Here is a 19,854-nt window from a genome sequence, read left to right as displayed (position 1 = left end):
CCCCTAGACTCTCAGGAGTTAACACACTCAGGTCAGGGAGAGTTGGAGAGGCAGGTTTATGGTTCCCCCCTAGACTCTCAGGAGTTAACACACTCAGGTCAGGGAGAGATGGAGAGGCAGGTTTATGGTTCCCCCTAGACTCTCAGGGAGTTAACACACTCAGGTCAGGGAGAGATGGAGAGACAGGTTTATGGTTCCCCCCCTAGACTCTCAGGAGTTAAAACACTCAGGTCAGGGAGAGATGGAGAGGCAGGTTTATGGTTCCCCCCCTAGACTCTCAGGAGTTAATTAACACACTCAGGTCAGGGAGAGTTGGAGAGGCAGGTTTATGGTTCCCCCTAGACTCTCAGGAGTTAACACACTCAGGTCAGGGAGAGATGGAGAGACAGGTTTATGGTTCCCCCCTAGACTCTCAGGAGTTAAAACACTCCAGGTCAGGGAGAGATGGAGAGGCAGGTTTATGGTTCCCCCTAGACTCTCAGGAGTTAATTAACACACACTCAGGTCAGGGAGAGTTGGAGAGGCAGGTTTATGGTTCCCCTAGACTCTCAGGAGTTAACACACTCAGGTCAGGGAGAGTTGGAGGAGGCAGGTTTATGGTTCCCCCTAGACTCTCAGGAGTTAAAACACTCAGGTCAGGGAGAGATGGAGAGGCAGGTTTATGGTTCCCCCCTGGACTCTCAGGAGTTAAAACACTCAGGTCAGGGAGAGTTGGAGAGGCAGGTTTATGGTTCCCCCCTAGACTCTCAGGAGTTAGCACACTCAGGTCATGGAGAGATGGAGAGACAGGTTTATTATTCCCCCTAGACTCTCAGGAGTTAATTAACACACTCAGGTCAGGGAGAGTTGGAGAGGCAGGTTTATGGTTCCCCCCCTAGACTCTCAGGAGTTAACACACTCAGGTCAGGGAGAGTTGGAGAGGCAGGTTTATGGTTCCCCCCTTAGACTCTCAGGAGTTAACACACTCAGGTCAGGGAGAGGTGGAGAGGCAGGTTTATGGTTCCCCCCTAGACTCTCAGGAGTTAACACACTCAGGTCAGGGAGAGGTGGAGAGGCAGGTTTATGGTTCCCCCCTAGACTCTCAGGAGTTAACACACTCAGGTCAGGAGAGTTGGAGAGGCAGGTTTATGGTTCCCCCCTAGACTCTAAGGAGTTAACACACTCAGGTCAGGGAGAGATGGAGAGGCAGGTTTATGGTTCCCCCTAGACTCTCAGGAGTTAACACACTCAGGTCAGGGAGAGATGGAGAGGCAGGTTTATGGTTCCCCTAGACTCTCAGGAGTTAACACACTCAGGTCAGGGAGAGTTGGAGAGGCAGGTTTATGGTTCCCCCCCTAGACTCTCAGGAGTTAACACACTCAGGTCAGGGAGAGTTGGAGAGGCAGGTTTATGGTTCCCCCCTAGACTCTCAGGAGTTAACACACTCAGGTCAGGGAGAGTTGGAGAGGCAGGTTTATGGTTCCCCCTAGACTCTCAGGAGTTAACACACTCAGGTCAGGGAGAGTTGGAGAGGCAGGTTTATGGTTCCCCCCTAGACTCTCAGGAGTTAAAACACTCAGGTCAGGGAGAGTTGGAGAGGCAGGTTTATGGTTCCCCCCTAGACTCTCAGGGAGTTAACACACTCAGGTCAGGAGAGTTGGAGAGGCAGGTTTATGGTTCCCCCTAGACTCTCAGGAGTTAAAACACTCAGGTCAGGGAGAGATGGAGAGGCAGGTTTATGGTTCCCCCCTAGACTCTCAGGAGTTAACACACTCAGGTCAGGGAGATGGAGAGGCAGGTTTATGGTTCCCCCCTAGACTCTCAGGAGTTAACACACTCAGGTCAGGGAGAGTTGGAGACGCAGGGTTTATGGTTCCCCCTAGACTCTCAGGAGTTAACACACTCAGGTCAGGGAGAGTTGGAGAGGCAGGTTTATGGTTCCCCCTAGACTCTCAGGAGTTAACACACTCAGGTCAGAGGGAGAGATGGAGAGGCAGGTTTATGGTTCCCCCCTAGACTCTCAGGAGTTAACACACTCAGGTCAGGGAGAGTTGGAGAGGCAGGTTTATGGTTCCCCCTAGACTCTCAGGAGTTAAAACACTCAGGTCAGGGAGAGTTGGAGAGGCAGGTTTATGGTTCCCCCCTAGACTCTCAGGAGTTAAAACACTCAGGTCAGGGAGAGATCGAGAGGCAGGTTTATGGTTCCCCCCTAGACTCTCAGGAGTTAACACACCTCAGGTCAGGGAGAGATGGAGAGGCAGGTTTATGGTTCCCCCCTAGACTCTCAGGAGTTAATACACTCAGGTCAGGGAGAGGTGGAGAGGCAGGTTTATGGTTCCCCTAGACTCTCAGGAGTTAACACACTCAGGTCAGGGAGAGTTGGAGAGGCAGGTTTATGGTTCCCCCCCTAGACTCTCAGGAGTTAACACACTCAGGTCAGGGAGAGATGGAGAGGCAGGTTTATGGTTCCCCCCTTGTCTCTCAGGAGTTAACACACTCAGGTCAGGGAGAGTTGGAGAGGCAGGTTTATAGTTCCCCCTAGACTCTCAGGAGTTAACACACTCAGGTCAGGGAGAGTTGGAGAGGGCAGGTTTATGGTTCCCCCCTAGACTCTCAGGAGTTAACACACTCAGGTCAGGGAGAGTTGGAGAGGCAGGTTTATGGTTCCCCCCCTAGACTCTCAGGAGTTAACACACTCCAGGTCAGGGAGAGTTGGAGAGGCAGGTTTATGGTTCCCCCCTAGACTCTCAGGAGTTAACACACTCAGGTCAGGGAGAGATGGAGAGGCAGGTTTATGGTTCCCCCTAGACTCTCAGGAGTTAAAACACTCAGGTCAGGGAGAGTTGGAGAGGCAGGTTTATGGTTCCCCCTTGACGATCAGGCTCTGGTTGTGGGGATGTTCAGCTTGGGGTTGTGAGGAGCTGATAACAGTAACCCGCATGGATTTCGTAAAAGAGCTGTTTCCCGAAACCATCAATAACATTACACTTGGAAAATGCTTGTGATCTACCTCCTGTCTCAGACCACTAGAACAGCTGAGTAATCTACCTCCTCCCCTCAGACCACTAGAACAGCTGAGTAATCTACCTCCTGTCTCAGACCACTAGAACAGCTGAGTAATCTACCTCCTGTCTCAGACCACTAGAAGAGCTGAGTAATCTACCTCCTGCCTCAGACCACTAGAACAGCTGAGTAATCTACCTCCTGGGTTAAGACCTCTGGGGACTGAAGTATCCATAACATACTATAGTCCTTCTGTAGGTTTAGACCTCTGGGGACTGAAGTATCCATAACATACTATAGTCCTTCTGTAGGTTTAGACCTCTGGGACTAAACATACTATAGTCCTTCTGTAGGTTTAGACCTCTGGGACTAAACATACTATAGTCCTTCTGTAGGTTAAGACCTCTAGGACTAAACATACTATAGTCCTTCTATAGGTTAAGACCTCTGGGACTAAACATACTATAGTCCTCTAGGTTTAGACCTCTGGGGACTGCGAAGTATCCATAACATACTATAGTCCTTCTGTAGGTTTAGACCTCTGGGACTAAACATACTATAGTCCTTCTGTAGGTTAAGACCTCTGGGACTAAACATACTATAGTCCTTCTATAGGTTAAGACCTCTGGGGACTCAAGTATCCATAACATACTATAGACCTTCTGTGAGGTTAAGACCTCTTGGGACTGAAGTATCCATAACATACTATAGTCCTTCTATAGGTTAAGACCTCTGGGGACTGAACATACTATAGTCCTCTAGGTTAAGACCTCTGGGACTAAACATACTATAGTCCTTCTATAGGTTAAGACCTCTGGGGACCGAAGTATCTATAACATACTATAAGTCCTTCTGTAGGTTTAGACCTCTGGGACTAAACATACTATAGTCCCTTCTATAGGTTAAGACCTCTGGGGACTGAAGTATCTATAACATACTATAGTCCTTCTATAGGTTAAGACCTCTGGGACTAAACATACGATAGTCCTTCTTATAGCTTAAGACCTCTCTCTGGACTGAAGTATCTATAACATACTATAGTCCCTTCTGTAGGTTTAGACCTCTGGGACTAAACATACTATAGTCCTTCTGTAGGTTAAGACCTCTGGGACTAAACATACAATAGTCCTTCTATAGGTTAAGACCTCTGGGGACTGAAGTATCTATAACATACTATAGTCCTTCTGTAGGTTTAGACCTCTGGGACTAAACATACTGTAGTCCTTCTATATGTTAAGACCTCTGGGACTAAACATACTATAGTCCTCTAGGTTAAGACCTCTGGGACTAGAGCATACTATAGTCCTCTAGGTTAAGACCTCTGGGACTAAACATACTATAGTCTTTCTATAGGTTTAAGACCTCTGGGGACTGAAATATCTATAACATACTATAGTCCTTCTATAGGTTAAGACCTCTGGGACTGAAGTATCCATAACATACTATAGTCCTCTAGGTTAAAGACCTCTGGGACTAAACATACTATAGTCTGTTCAATAGGTTAAGACCTCTGGGACTAAACATACTATAGTCCTTCTATAGGTTAAGACCTCTGGGACTAAACATACTATAGTCCTTCTATAGGTTAAGACCTCTGGGGACTGAAGTATCTATAACATACTATAGTCCTTCTGTAGGTTTAGACCTCTGGGACTAAACATACTGTAGTCCTTCTATATGTTGGGACCTCTGGGACTAAACATACTATAGTCCTCTAGGTTAAGACCTCTGGGACTAGACATACTATAGTCCTCTAGGTTAAGACCTCTGGGACTAAACATACTATAGTTGTTCAATAGGTTAAGACCTCTGGGACTAAACATACTATAGTCCTTCTATAGGTTAAGACCTCTGGGACTAAACATACTATAGTCCTTCTATAGGTTAAGACCTCTGGGACTAAACATACTATAGTCTTTCTATAGGTTAAGACCTCTGGGGACTGAAATATCTATAACATACTATAGTCCTTCTATGGTTAAGACCTCTGGGACTGAAGTATCTGTAACATACTATATTCCTTCTGTAGGTTAAGACCTCTGGGGACTGAAGTATCTATAACATACTATAGTCCTTCTATAGGTTAAGACCTCTGGGACTAAACATACTATAGTCCTTCTATAGATTAAGACCTCTGGGGACTGAACATACTATAGTCCTCTAGGTTAAGCCTTCTATAGGTTAAGACCTCTGGGACTAAACATACTATAGGTCCTTCTGTTAGGTTAAGACCTCTGGGACTAAACATACAATAGTCGTTCTATAGGTTAATACCTCTGGGGACTGAAGTATCTACAACATACTATAGTCCTTCTATAGGTTAAGACCTCTGGGACTAAACATACTAAAGTCCTCTAGGTTAAGACCTCTGGGACTGAAGTATCTATAACATACTATAGTCCTTCTATAGGTTAAGACCTCTGGGGACTGAAGTATCTATAACATACTATAGTCCTTCCTTCTATAGGTTAAGACCTCTGGGACTAAACATACTATAGTCCTTCTATAGGTTTAGACCTCTGGGACTAAACATACTATAGTCCTTCTGTAGGTTAAGACCTCTGGGACTAAACATACTATAGTCCTCTAGGTTAAGACCTCTGGGACTAAACATACTATAGTCCTTCTATAGGTTAAGACCTCTGGACACACACACACACACACACACACACACACACACACACACACACACACACACACACACACACACACACACACACACACACACACACACACACACACACACACACACACACACAGGAGGCACGTTGTGTTTGTTTAATATTGTTTTAGGACTATGAAAATGGACTAAAGGATTAGCCTGTGGATTGGTGAAAACAACCAAAAGAAATGTGAGAAATGGGAGAGGAGAAATGACTAGAGACAGTGTTGTTTAACTCACTGACCCATGACCCATGAGTTCTTCTTACCTTTGTTCAGTAGAAAAGTCTCCCTCTCTAAAGTATATAGGTTCACCCATAGACTTGTCACTCTTCATGGACACACAGCTGGGTACAGGGGAGGCTGTTCTCTCCGGGCTTGATTGGTCTTCAACACAACAGAGACAAACATTACATCTCTCATCTATCTGATCTCAGATGGGGAACATAAGAAGAGCTCCAACATGCAACATATCACTTTACAGAAATGTTCGGAAATTTGCCTTTATGGTTTAAAGAAATTATGGAAGAGATTGGTGTGTTATTTCACTATCTAATCATGGCATGGGTTGTTCAGTGACAGACATGTATTTGTTTAAAATCTATCACTTGATGGTTTCATTTCAGAGAGAAATAATGTTTTGCTAAATGCTATATATCTGCCTCACTCTCAGAGAAATCAGTAGTACTGCTAGGTTTAACACAGTAATAATATATATCTGCCTCACTCTCAGAGAAATCAGTAGTACTGCTAGGTTTTAACACAGTAATAATATATATCTGCCTCACTCTCAGAGAAATCTGTAGTACTGCTAGGTTTAACACAGTAATAATATATACTGTCTCACTCTCAGAGAAATCAGTAGTACTGCTAGGTTTAACACAGTAATAATATATATCTGCCTCTCAGAGAAATCAGTAGTACTGCTAGGTTTAACACAGTAATAATATATAACTGCCTCTCAGTGAAATCAGTAGTACTGCTAGGTTTAACACAGTAATAATATATATCTGCCTCAGAGAAATCAGTAGTACTGCTAGGTTTAACACAGTAATAATATATATCTGCCTCTCCCAGTGAAATCAGTAGTACTGCTAGGTTTAATACAGTAATAATATATATCTGCCTCTCAGAGAAATCAGTAGTACTGATAGGTTTAACACAGTAATAAAATATATCTGCCTCTCAGAGAAATCAGTAGTACTGCTAGGTTTAATACAGTAATAATATATATCTGCCTCTCAGAGAAATCAGTAGTACTGCTAGGTTTAATACAGTAATAATATATATTTGCCTCTCAGAGAAATCAGTAGTACTGCTAGGTTTAATACAGTAATAATATATATCTGCATCACTCTCAGAGAAATCAGTAGTACTGCTAGGTTTAACACAGTAATAATATATATCTGTCTCACTCTCAGAGATCAGGCTATATGGAGTACCAGTACTGAGTCAATGTGCAGGGGTACCAGGTAGTTGAGGTAATAATGAGACTATAAGGAGTACCAGTACTGAGTCAATGTGCAGGGTTACCAGGTAGTTTAGGTAATAATGAGACTATAAGGAGTACCAGTACTGAGTCAATGTGCAGGGGGTACCAGGTAGTTTTGGTAATAATGAGACTATAAGGAGTACCAGTACTGAGTCAATATGCAGGGGTACCAGGTAGTTGAGGTAATAATGAGACTATGGAGTACCAGTACTGAGTCAATGTGCAGGGGTACCAGGTAGTTGAGGTAATAATGAGACTATAAGGAGTACCAGTACTGAGTCAATGTGCAGGGGTACCAGGTAGTTGAGGTAATAATGAGACTATAAGGAGTACCAGTACTGAGTCAATGTGCAGGGGTACCAGGTAGTTGAGGTAATAATGAGACTACTAAGGAGTACCAGTACTGAGTCAATGTGCAGGTGTACCAGGTAGTTGAGGTAATAATGATACTATAAGGGAGTACCAGTACTGAGTCAATGCCGGGTACCAGGTAGTTTAGGTAATAATGAGACTATAAGGAGTACCAGTACTGAGTCAATGTGCAGGGGTACCAGGTAGTTGAGGTAATAATGAGACTATGGAGTACCAGTACTGAGTCAATGTGCAGGGGTACCAGGTAGTTGAGGCTAATAATGAGACTATAAGATACCAGTACTGAGTCAATGTGCAGGGGTACCAGGTAGTTGAGGTAATAATGAGACTATAAGGAGTACCAGTACTGAGTCAATGTGCAGGGGTACCAGGTAGTTGAGGTAATAATGAGACTATAAGGAGTACCAGTACTGAGTCAATGTGCAGGTGTACCAGGTAGTTGAGGTAATAATGATACTATAAGGAGTACCAGTACTGAGTCAATGTGCAGGGGGTACCAGGTAGTTGAGGTAATAATGAGACTATAAGGTTACCAGTACTGAGTCAATGTGCAGGGGTACCAGGTAGTTGAGGTAATAATGAGACTATAAGGGAGTACCAATACTGAGTCAATGTGCAGGGGTACCAGGTAGTTGAGGTAATAATGAGACTATAAGGAGTACCAGTACTGAGTCAATGTGCAGGGGTACCAAGTAGTTGAGGTAATAATGAGACTATAAGGAGTACCAGTACTGAGTCAATGTGCAGGGGTACCAGGTAGTTGAGGTAATAATGAGACTATAAGGAGTACCAGTACTGAGTCAATGTGCAGGGGTACCAGGTAGTTGAGGTAATAATGAGACTATAAGGAGTAACAGTACTCGAGTCAATGTGCAGGGGTACCAGGTAGTTGAGGTAATAATGAGGCTATAAGGATACCAGTACTGAGTCAATGTGCAGGGGTACCAGGTAGTTGAGATAATAATGAGACTATAAGGGTACCAGTACTGAGTCAATGTGCAGGGGTACCAGGTAGTTGAGGTAATAATGAGACTATAAGGAGTACCAGTACTGAGTCAATGTGCAGGGTACCAGGTAGTTGAGGTAATTGAGGTAATATGTACAGGTAGGTAAGCGATAAAAGTGACTAGGCAATCAGGATAGAGATTATATCTCTTCATCCAGGGAAAGCACACACACACACACACACACACACACACACACACACACACACACACACACACACACACACACACACACACACACACACAAACAGGGAGGGAATATTGTGTTTGTTTAATATTGTTTTAGGACTATGAAAATGGACAAAAGGATTAGCCTATGGATTATGAAAACAACCAAAAGAAATGTGAAAATGGGAGAGGAGAAATGACTAGAGACAATGTTGTTTAACTCACTGACCATGACCCATGAGTTCTTCTTACCTTTGTTCAGTAGAAAAGTCTCCCTCTCTAAACTCTATAGGATGATCCATAGACTGGTCACTCTTCATGGACACACAGCTGGGTACAGGGGAGGCTGATCTCTCCTGCTTGATTGGTCTTCAACACAACAGAGACAAACATTACATCTCTCATCTACTCTGATCTCAGATGGGAAACATAAGAAGAGTTCCAACATGCAACATATCACTTTACAGAAATGAGCTTTTATTGTTTAAAGAAATTATGTATTAATTATTACATCTCACAGACAAGGATTTGTTTAAAATCTATCACTTGATGGTTTCATTTCAGAGAGACAAAAATCATGTTTTTTTATGCAAAATGCTATATATCTCCCCTCACTCTCAAATGTGACTGACCGCTCAATTTGGTAATTAACTAAATAACTACATATATAGTGATTTAGGTTTATGTCAGTTTAATTGTTTGTTATGGTATGTTGTTATTTTATGATTGTAAGTGATACAATTAACCAGTAATTCTCAGTAATTACTACTTTAGTAAGGAATAACACATTTTTCAGCACTACTGCAGTTGCTAAATAATTCAATAGATGGGAACATAAGACCACAATGACATTTCAGAATATTGGTTTAGTTTTCTCCCTGGATACACCACCACCATCCCCACACTTCCTGCAGAACCCCTGCAGTACCTCCCGCAGACCCCGGATTGAGAACCCTGATTTAGCAGAAGCTCTTATCCAGAGAGATTTACAGTAAGTGCATTCACCTTAAGATAGCTATTTATTTAGGAAATAAAACGTAATAAATTATTCATAAAATTGTTATCTCACCTCTTAGCTTTGGTGTCATGTCCCCAGAGATTCATTTTAGAGGGGAGGGCCCCCCTCCTCTCTCTCCCCAGAGAGACTCATTTTAGAGGCAGGGCCCCCCTCCTCTCTCTCCCCAGAGACTCATTTTAGAGGCAGGACCCCCTCCTCTCTCTCCCCAGAGAGACTCATTTTAGAGGCAGGACCCCCTCCTCTCTCTCCCCAGAGAGACTCATTTTAGAGGCAGGGCCCCCTCCTCTCTCTCCCCAGAGACTCATTTTAGAGCACTGACCCCTGTAAACAGAGATCCAACATGTTGGTTGTGGTTAACACAGTGACAACTAAACAGAGATTCAGCATGTTGGTTAACACAGTAACAACTAAACAGAGATCCAGCATGTTGGTTGTGGTTAACACGTGGAGGTCTCCGGCAGCCTCTGGAACTGCCGGTCTGCAGCCAACAAGGCTGAGTTAACCTGTTGGGTCTAGGGGGCAGCATTTGCACGTCTGGATAAAAAAATGTACCCGATTTAATCTGGTTACTAATCCTACCCAGTAACTAGAATATGCATATACTTATTATATATGGATAGAAAACACTCTAAAGTTTCCAAAACTGTTTGAATGGTGTCTGTGAGTATAACAGAACTCATTTGGCAGGCAAAACCCTGAGACATTTTCTGACAGGGAAGTGGATACCTGATGTGTTGTATTGACTTTAAACCTATCCCATTGAAAAACACAGGGGTTTAGGAATATTTTGGCACTTCCTATTGCTTCCACTAGATGTCACCAGCCTTTACAAAGTGTTTTGAGTCTTCTGGAGGGAGATCTGACCGAACAAGAGCCATGGAACGGTGATGTCCCATTAGACACCTGGCGCTACTTCATGTTGGGTACCCTCGTTCCAATGCGTTATAAAGGCTATGCATTCGTCCCACCTTGAATATTATTCATGTTCTGGTTAAAAAAAGGCCTAATGATTTATGCTATACAACGTTTGACATGTTTGAACGAACGGAAATATATTTTTCCCTCGTTTCATGACGAAGTCCGGCTGGCTTACATCATGTGCTAACTTGAGACGGAGATTTTTGGACATAAATGATGAGCTTTTTTGAACAAAACTACATTCGTTATGGACCTGTGATACCTGGAAGTGACATCTGATGAAGAGAATCAAAGGTAATGGATTATTTACATAGTATTTTCGATTTTAGATCTCCCCAACATGACGTCTAGTCTGTATCGCAACGCGTATTTTTTCTGGGGCACAGTGCTCAGATTATTGCAAAGTGATTTCCCAGTAAGGTTATTTTTTTAAATCTGGCAAGTTGATTGCGTTCAAAAGATGTAAATCTATAATTCTTTAAATGACAATATAATATTTTACCAATGTTTTCTAATTTTAATTATTTAATTTGTGACGCTGACTTGACTGCCGGTTATTGAGAGGGAAACGATTTCCTCAACATCAATGCCATAGTAAAACGCTGTTTTGTATATAAATATGAACTTGATAGAACTAAAATGCATGCATTGTCTAACATAATGTCCTAGGAGTGTCATCTGATGGAGATTGTAAAAGGTTAGTGTATCATTTTAGCTGGTTTTATGGTTTTGGTGACCCTGTCTTTGACTTGACAAAACATTACACACACACTCTTGTAAATGTACTGTCCTAACATACTCTAAATTTATGCTTTCACCGTAAAACCTTTTTGAAATCGTAAAACGTGGTTAGATTAAGGAGATGTTTATCTTTCAAATGGTGTAACATAGTTGTATTTTTTTGAAAAATTTGAATTTTGACATTTATTTGGATTCAAATTTCGCTCTTGAAATGCACCTGCTGTGATGGAGTGCACCACAGGTGGCACGCTAGCGTCCCACCTAGCCCCAAGAGGTTAATCTCTAGCCTATGCTACCCTCCAGTCCCTAGACTTCCTGGCGCTGACGGAAACATGGATTACCACAGATAACACTGCTACTCCTACTGCTCTCTCTTCGACCTGCCCACGTGTTCTCACATACCCCTAGAGCATCGAGCCAGCGGGGTGGTGGCACTGGAATCCTCATCTCTCTCCCAAGTGGACATTCTCTCTTTCTCCCCTGGGACCCATCTGTCTATCTCCTCATTTGAATTCCATGCTGTCACAGTTACCAGCCCTTTCCAAGCTTAACATCCTTATCTTTATCGCCTCCAGGTTCCCTTGGAGAGTTCATCAATGAGCTTGACGCCTTGATAAGTTCCTTTCCTGAAGATGGCTCACCTCTCACAGTTCTGGTTGACTTCCTAACCTCCCCACGTCTACCTTTGACTCATTCCTCTCTGCCTCCTTCTTTTCCACTCCTCTCCTCTTTGACCTCACCCTCTCACCTTCCCCCCCCTACTCACAAGGCAGGCAATACGCTTGACCTCATCTTTACTAGATGCTGTTCTTCCACTAATCTCATTGCAACTCCTCCAAATCTCCCGACCACTACCTTGTATCCTTTTCCCTCTTGCTCTCATCCAACACTTCTCCACTCTGCCCCCCTACTCGGATGGTATTGCGCCGTCCCAACCTTCGCTCTCTCTCTCCCGCCTCTACTCTCTCCTCTTCCATCCTATCATCTCTTCCCTCTGCTCAAACCTTCTCCAACCTATCTCCCTGATTCTGCCTCCTCAACCCTCCTCTCCTCCCTTTCTGCAGCTCCTTTGATTTTCTCTGTCCCCTATCCTCCAGGCCGCTCGGTCCTCCCCTCCTGCTCCGTGGCTCGACGACTCACTACGCAGCTCACAGAACAGGGCTCCGGGCAGCCGAGAAATGGAGGATAAAACTCGCCTCCCCTGCGGACCTGGCATCCTTTCACTCCCTCCTCTCTACATTCTCCTCTTCTGTCTCTGCTGCTAAAGCCACTTTCTACCACTCTCCAAATTCCAAGCATCTGCCTCTAACCCTAGGGAAGCTCTTTGCTACCTTCTCCTCCCTCCTGAATCCTCCTCCCCCTCCCCCCCTCCTCCCTCTCTCTGCGGATGACTTCGTCAACCATTTTTGAAAAGAAGGTTGACGATATCCGATCCTCGTTCTAAGGTCAAATGACACCGCTGGTCCTGCTCACACTGCCCCTACCTTGTGCTTTGACCTCTTTCTCCCCTCTCTCCAGATGAAATCTCGCGTCTGTGACGGCCGGCCTTCAACAACCTGCCCACTTGACCCTATCCTCCTCTCTTCTCCAGACCATTTCCGTAGACCTTCTCCCCTACCTCACCTCGCTCATCAACTCATCCTTGACCGCTGGCTACGTCCCTTCCGTCTTTCAAGAGAGCGAGAGTTGCACCCCCTTCTGAAAAAAAAACCTACACTCGATCCCCTCCGATGTCAACAACTACAGACCAGTATCCCTTCTTTCTTTTCTCTCCAAAAACTCTTGAACGTGCCGTCGCCAGCTCTCCTGCCTATCTCTCTCAGAATTACCTTCTTGATCCTAATCAGTCAGGTTTCAAGACTGGGCATTCAACTGAGACTGCTCTTCTCTGTGTCACGGAGGCTCTCCGCAAGCTGCTAAAGCTAACTCTCTCCTCTGCTCTAATCCTTCTAGACCTATCTGCTGCCTTTGATACTGTGAACCATCAGATCCTCCTCTCCACCCTCTCCGGGTTGGGGCATCTCCGGCGCTGCCCACGCTTGGATTACGTCCTACCTGACAGGTCGCTCCTACCAGGTGGCGTGGCGAATCTGTCTCTCCGCACCATGCGCTCTCACCACTGGTGTCCCCCAGGGCTCTGTTCTAGGCCCTCTCCTATTCTCGTCTATACACCAAGTCACTTGGCTCTGTCATATCCTCATGGTCTCTCCTATCATTGCTATGTAGACGACACACAATTAATCTTCTCCTTTCCCCCTTCTGATAACCAGGCGGCGAATCGCATCTCTGCATGTCTGTCAGACACATCAGTGTGGATGACGGATCACCACTCAAGCTGAACCTCGGCAAGACGGAGCTGCTCTTCCTCCCGGGAAGGACTGCCCGTTCCATGATCTCGCCATCACGGTTGACAACTCCTTGTGTCCTCCTCCCAGAGTGCTAAGAACCTTGGTGTGATCCTGGACAACACCCTGTCGTTCTCCACTAACATCAAGGCGGTGACCCGATCCCTGTAGGTTCATGCTCTACAACATTCGAAGAGTACGACCTGCCTCACACAGGAAGCGGCGGCAGGTCCTAATCCAGGCACTTGTCATCTCCCAGTCTGGATTACTGCAACTCGCTGTTGGCTGGGCTCCTGCCTGTGCCATTAAACCCCACAACTCATCCAGAACGCCGCAGCCCGTCTGGTGTTCAACCTTCCCAAGTTCTCTCACGTCACCCCGCTCCTCCGTCTCTCCACTGGCTTCCAGTTGAAGCTCGCATCCGCTACAGACCATGGTGATTGCCTACGGAGCTGTGAAGGGAACGGCACCTCCATACCTTCAGGCTCTGATCAGGCCCTACACCCAAACAAGGGCACTGCGTTCATCCACCTCTGGCCTGCTGGCCCCCCTACCTCTGAGGAAGCACAGTTCCCGCTCAGCCCAGTCAGAAACTGTTCGCTGCTCTGGCACCCCAATGGTGGAACAAGCTCCCTCACGACGCCAGGACAGCGAGAATCACCACCTTCCGAGACACCTGAAACCCCACCTCTTTAAGGAATACCTAGGATAGGATAAAGTAATCCCTTCTAACCCCCCCTCCCGTAGAAGATCTAGATGCACTATTGTAAAGTGGTTGTTCCACTGGATATCATAAGGTGAATGCACCAATTTGTAAGTCGCTCTGGATAAGAGCGTCTGCTTAAATGACTAAATGTAAATATAAATGTAACTGTTCAACAACATAATAATAATAATACAGTGACTGTTTGTTAAGGTAGTTCTAGACAATACAGCAACAACAATAATAATAATAATAATAATAGTAATAATAAAAGTCACTGTTGGTTTAGGTAGTTATAGACAGTGCAGCAACAATAATAATAATAATAATAATAGTAATAACAATAATAATAATAATAATAGTAATAACATAATAATAATAATAAAGTAATAATAATAATAATAAGTCACTGTTTGTTACGGTAGTTATAGACAGTACAGCAACACAAGGCCATGTCTCACACTTATTTGTATTCACTAACAGTAGACTATTTATTGTCTTTCAATCTGTTGTTTTCTAAATGTATCTGAGAATGTAGACAGAAGGGGCTAAAACGGACATGATTTGATCTGAGGGGGAAATCATTGATACATTCAACGTTTATTTTGCAACAAGTAAGAGGTTTTATATTATGTAAAAGTAGACTAGGTTATAATGTATAATAGCAGTTTGTTAGTGAAATGCAGATCAAGGTCTATACCCTCGGGATATAGCCTACATATCATAGATGACCAGTCTAAACCTGTTCAGATCAACATAATGTTATAGTCCTACCAGTAGCAGGACAGAGAATGTACTGTATATAGCCTACATACCATAGATGACCAGTCTAAACCTGTTCAGATCAACATAATGTTATAGTCCTACCAGTAGCAGGACAGAGAATGTACTGTATATAACCTACATAGTCATAGATGACCAGTCTAAACCTGTTCAGATCAACATAATGTTATAGTCCTACCAGTAGCAGGACAGAGAATGTACTGTATATAACCTACATATCATACGATGACCAGTCTAAACCTGTTCAGATCAGTTCACAGAGACCATCAGAGTTTGTCGGCATGATAAGTGATCATAGCCTTATAATAGTTTGTGGCAGTCTAGACCAACAGTACGAGAGTCCCCGTCTTTCCTACATACCAACACATTTATTCAATGTTACCGAAATATGTGCCACAGTTTCAACAGCCATTTTTGTAACTGCATAGACAAACACACTTACTTTCACGTTCATATGAGGAAATCACAAAACTTCGACAGTCACTGGTGCAGCCGCCTGTTTTCTTGCAGATGAAGTAGCTTTCACAGGCAACTCATTCAACCAGCCTAAACAACAGGAAATACAAGATGTCAAATGGTCAAAAGTGAATCTCAATATAGCCATATACATTAGAGAGGTATATTGCTGCAGATGTTGGATCTTAATTTGAGCCGGTTTGCTACACTAAAAAATAATCCTGCAGAAACAGGACATTTCAATTATTGTGTGGATTATAATCAATGAACAGTTTTAAAATGGAAAAGTGGAATTTATCATCTTCAGAAACCTTTTCTAAAAGTTTAATACACTCAAATACACTACAAGTTTAGTTTTTTCTGCATCAGGGTGATCAAATTAAGATCCTACATCTGTACAGAGTTTATGTCTTTATCTGAAAAGGGCAGTTTGAATTTACTTAGCAATAACATTGCAACTGTCAGCTGTGATGAAACCTCTGTGATTGGATGTTATAGACCCCATACATATCCCCATGTACAATTATGTGTACAGATGTAGGATCTTAATTTGATCACCCCACTGCAGAAGAACTTTCCACAATGCAGGAAATTAAAAACTTGAAATGTATTTGAGGGTTTAAAAAGGCTTCTGAAGTTTGTAATTTCCACTTTAGAAATTTCAGACTTGTATGTTTTCCTTACGAAAAATGTAGTAACCCTACAAAAAATGTCCATTAATTATAATTCACATAATAATTCACATTTTCTGTTGCTGCAGGAATATTTTCTGCTGTAGTAAACTCGCCTCAAATTAAGATCCTACACGCTATGCTACGATGTAAATGTACTTGGTGAATAAAGGTGATTGTGATTCTACAAAGGTTGAGTCTCTAGATTCCTTGCTGCTCTGGAGAAATAATGAAATGGTTGTCATGGTGATTTAAACAGGGACCTGGTTACCTCCCAACTCTGATGTCATTTGTTACATTTCACCCCTGTTGATAAAGGCAGCTACAAGGATGAACCCAGAAGACAACTCTAAATCAACACTCACTGATATTATCCTGAAATCCTTTCACTCATATTGTGGTGTCTCTTCGTTAACAGATAGTCTATGATATTAATATTGTAGCAAACAGTGGTGCAGGGCAGTGAACCCAGGTCACTGGTGAACAAGGAAAACACCCTATGCATCGCACAAATAGGGTTAACCCAGTATTTATTTATTTATTCATTTTACTAGGCAAGTCAGTTAAGAACAAATTCTTATTTTCAATGATGGCTTAGGAACAGTGGGTTAACTGCCTTCAGGGGGTAAACAACCGATTTTACCTTGTCAGCTCAGGGATTTGATCTTTGTAACCTTTCGGTTTACTAATCCAACGCTTAGAAAGGCGTTGGACCGCAGCTTACCTGCCGCCCCAAGGATTAACCCAGTATCAGTATTAATATTGTTAACCCAGTATCAGTATCAATAGTGTTAACCCGGTATCAGTATTAACAGTGTTAACCCGGTATCGGTATCAATAGGGTTAACCCAGTATCAGTATCAATGAGGGTTAACCCAGTATCAGTATAATAGGGTTAACCCAGTATCAGCCTTAATAGGGGTTAACCCAGTATCAGTGTTAATAGTGCAACCCAGTATCAGTATCGATAGTGTTAACCCAGTATCAGTATTAATAGTGTTAACCCAGTATCAGTATCAATAAGTGTTAACCCAGTATCAGTATCAATAGGTTAACCCAGCATCAGTATTAATAGTGTTAACCCAGTATCAGTATCAATAGGGTTAACCCCGTATCAGTATCAATAAAGGGTTAACCCAGTATCAGTATTAATAGGGTTAACCCGTATCAGTATTAATAGGGTTAACCCAGTATCAGTATTAATAGTGTTAACCCAGTATCAGTATCAATAGGGTTAACCCAGTATCAGTGTTAATTAGTCCCGTGCTTCAGCTACTCAGACCCCTCACACATCCGGTCCATTCTGATGACCTCACAGACACCATACCACTTCTGACACCAATGTAGCAAACAGCTGGGCAGGGGAAGTGAACCCAGGTCGCACCTGAACTATAGTATCTGAATATTGATATATTGAATTTGACTTGACCACATCCAGTCAGCTCCATTTTGTCTGATTAAACTGACAACAACCTGTCTCAGTAGTAGTAGACTGTTAGGAGTGTTTTACTGTCATTCACTATACTAACATTACACCAACCTGTCTCAGTAGTAGACTGTTAGGAGTGTTTTACTGTCATTCACTATACTAACATTACACCAACCTGTCTCTAGTAGTAGTAGACCGTTAGGAGTGTTTTACTGTCATTCACTATACTAACATTACATTTAATTTATCTACACATTTTACAATAATCCCTGGCAGGATTCTCACCTTGAAACTTCATTGTGATTTTTTCTGTTCTGTTCTGTATATTCTGATGGGTGAGGCCTGAGCTCGGAATGTGAAGCTAACTGAAGCTGGCTAGCTTTTAGAAAACCAGTATATCAAGCCTGTATCATAGTATACCCCTCAGGCTACTTCAGGTTTCAGCAAGAGGCAGGTATCAGCATGCCGAATGGTAGCGACAACCTGGGTTTGTATTCATTAGTTTACTCCACAGCCAACAGTTTTAAGATGTTAAGTAAAACATGAACCGTTTACTCTAAACGCTGTACAATGTGACCCAAACGGTTTCTGTTGCCAAACGTTTTGCTACGGTGGGGCACTAATGAATACCACAAACTGTTTTGAGAAAGTGTAAGTTGTTGTTAGTCTCAAACATTATTTATTTGTCTCTCTTTCACACAACATACCTCCCTGAGTGAAAGGAGTTAACTGTTAGATTATAAAGAGAAACATGTTTGTTTTGCGACCCTTGTTGTGTTTTAAGCCTGTTTTGAGAAGAACAAGTGTATAGACCCCATGATACATACCTCTTAGAATAAAAGGGTTCCAAACGGGTCCTCCGGCCGTCCCCATAGGAGAACGCTTTTGTCCCCCCCAGGTAGAACCTTCTGGCTTCCATGTAAAACCCCTCTGTGAAAGGGTTTCACGAAACCCAAAAGTGTTCTACCTAATACCAAAAAAAGGGGTTCTACAAAGGTTCTGCGACAGCCAAAGAACCCTTTTAGATTGTAGATAGTGTAGGAGTTGATCACCCTGGGGCACACAGATGGGCACAGAACCAATTCACCCCACATCTAATTTATATCGCATTTTAAAAGAGAGTAGAATTATTGCAATAACCACCAAAAATATAATTAACCACACAAATACTCATAACAATACCATCAACTATAAGGAATACACACAACAATATCATCAACTATATTAATACACATAACAATATCATCAACTATATGAATACACATAACAATACCATCAACTATATTAATACACACAAACAATATCACCAACTATATGAAAAACACATAACAATATCATCAACTATAAGGAAACAGCTACAACAATATCATCAACTATATTAATCACAACAATATCACCAACTATATGAATACACACAACAATATCATCAACTATATTAATACACAAACAATATCATCAACTATATTAATACACACAACAATACCATCAACTATATGAATACACACAACAATACCATCAACTATATTAATACACAATAAACAATATCATCAACTATATTAATACACATTACACTATCATCAACTATATTAATACATGACAATCGTCATCTTACCTTTTATCTCTCAATAGAAACAGAGTCTGGAATGACTATCATTCGTCGTGAAAGTTACATTCGGCTTGCTCTGCTCATTTACATATCAGGTTCTACCTGTTCTCTCTCTCTCCCGAGTCTCTGCCAGCTCTTACAATGAGCCCGGCAAACATCTCTACAGCTGTCTGGAAGTCTATTGAAGGGATGTAACAATTATTCTTCCACAAGAAATTACATCATTTGGTGTTTTATTGATGGTTTCGTAAGTCTTAAGTCCAGCGTTACATTTGATCGTTTAAAGTTCAGAACGCAGAGTCAATATCCTTATAAACTCAGGTCGTTACAGTATTATTAACTTATTTAGGAAATCAAACCACCCACAATGCACTATTTCCAACGTCATATGTATTATCAACTCTTTTTGTATGCTAGTGCAAATGGTGGTGTAATGAAGTTACATTTAAATACTATTTATTGAACCTCAGCTTTAACAAGGCAAAACCAGTTATGGTCAAACATA

At 42.6% G+C, this 19,854-nt stretch overlaps 1 long non-coding RNA gene across 1 annotated transcript; it reads right to left on the bottom strand.

Annotated features, from left to right (window-relative positions):
• Nucleotides 1-9,993: 9,993 nt before the first annotated feature.
• LOC123741914 (uncharacterized) lies at nt 9,994-19,376 on the bottom strand. Its single transcript, XR_006769440.1, has 3 exons — nt 19,356-19,376; nt 15,666-15,733; nt 9,994-10,018 (listed from the first exon to the last, which is right to left on the bottom strand). It is a non-coding gene; the product is annotated as an uncharacterized lncRNA (long non-coding RNA).
• Nucleotides 19,377-19,854: the final 478 nt, after the last annotated feature.

The sequence above is a fragment of the Salmo salar genome, chromosome ssa03 (assembly GCF_905237065.1).
Source record: "Salmo salar chromosome ssa03, Ssal_v3.1, whole genome shotgun sequence".
Lineage (NCBI taxonomy): Eukaryota > Metazoa > Chordata > Actinopteri > Salmoniformes > Salmonidae > Salmo > Salmo salar.
Note: the sequence above shows the minus strand (reverse complement) of the source record. Positions and strands in the feature narration are given on the sequence as shown.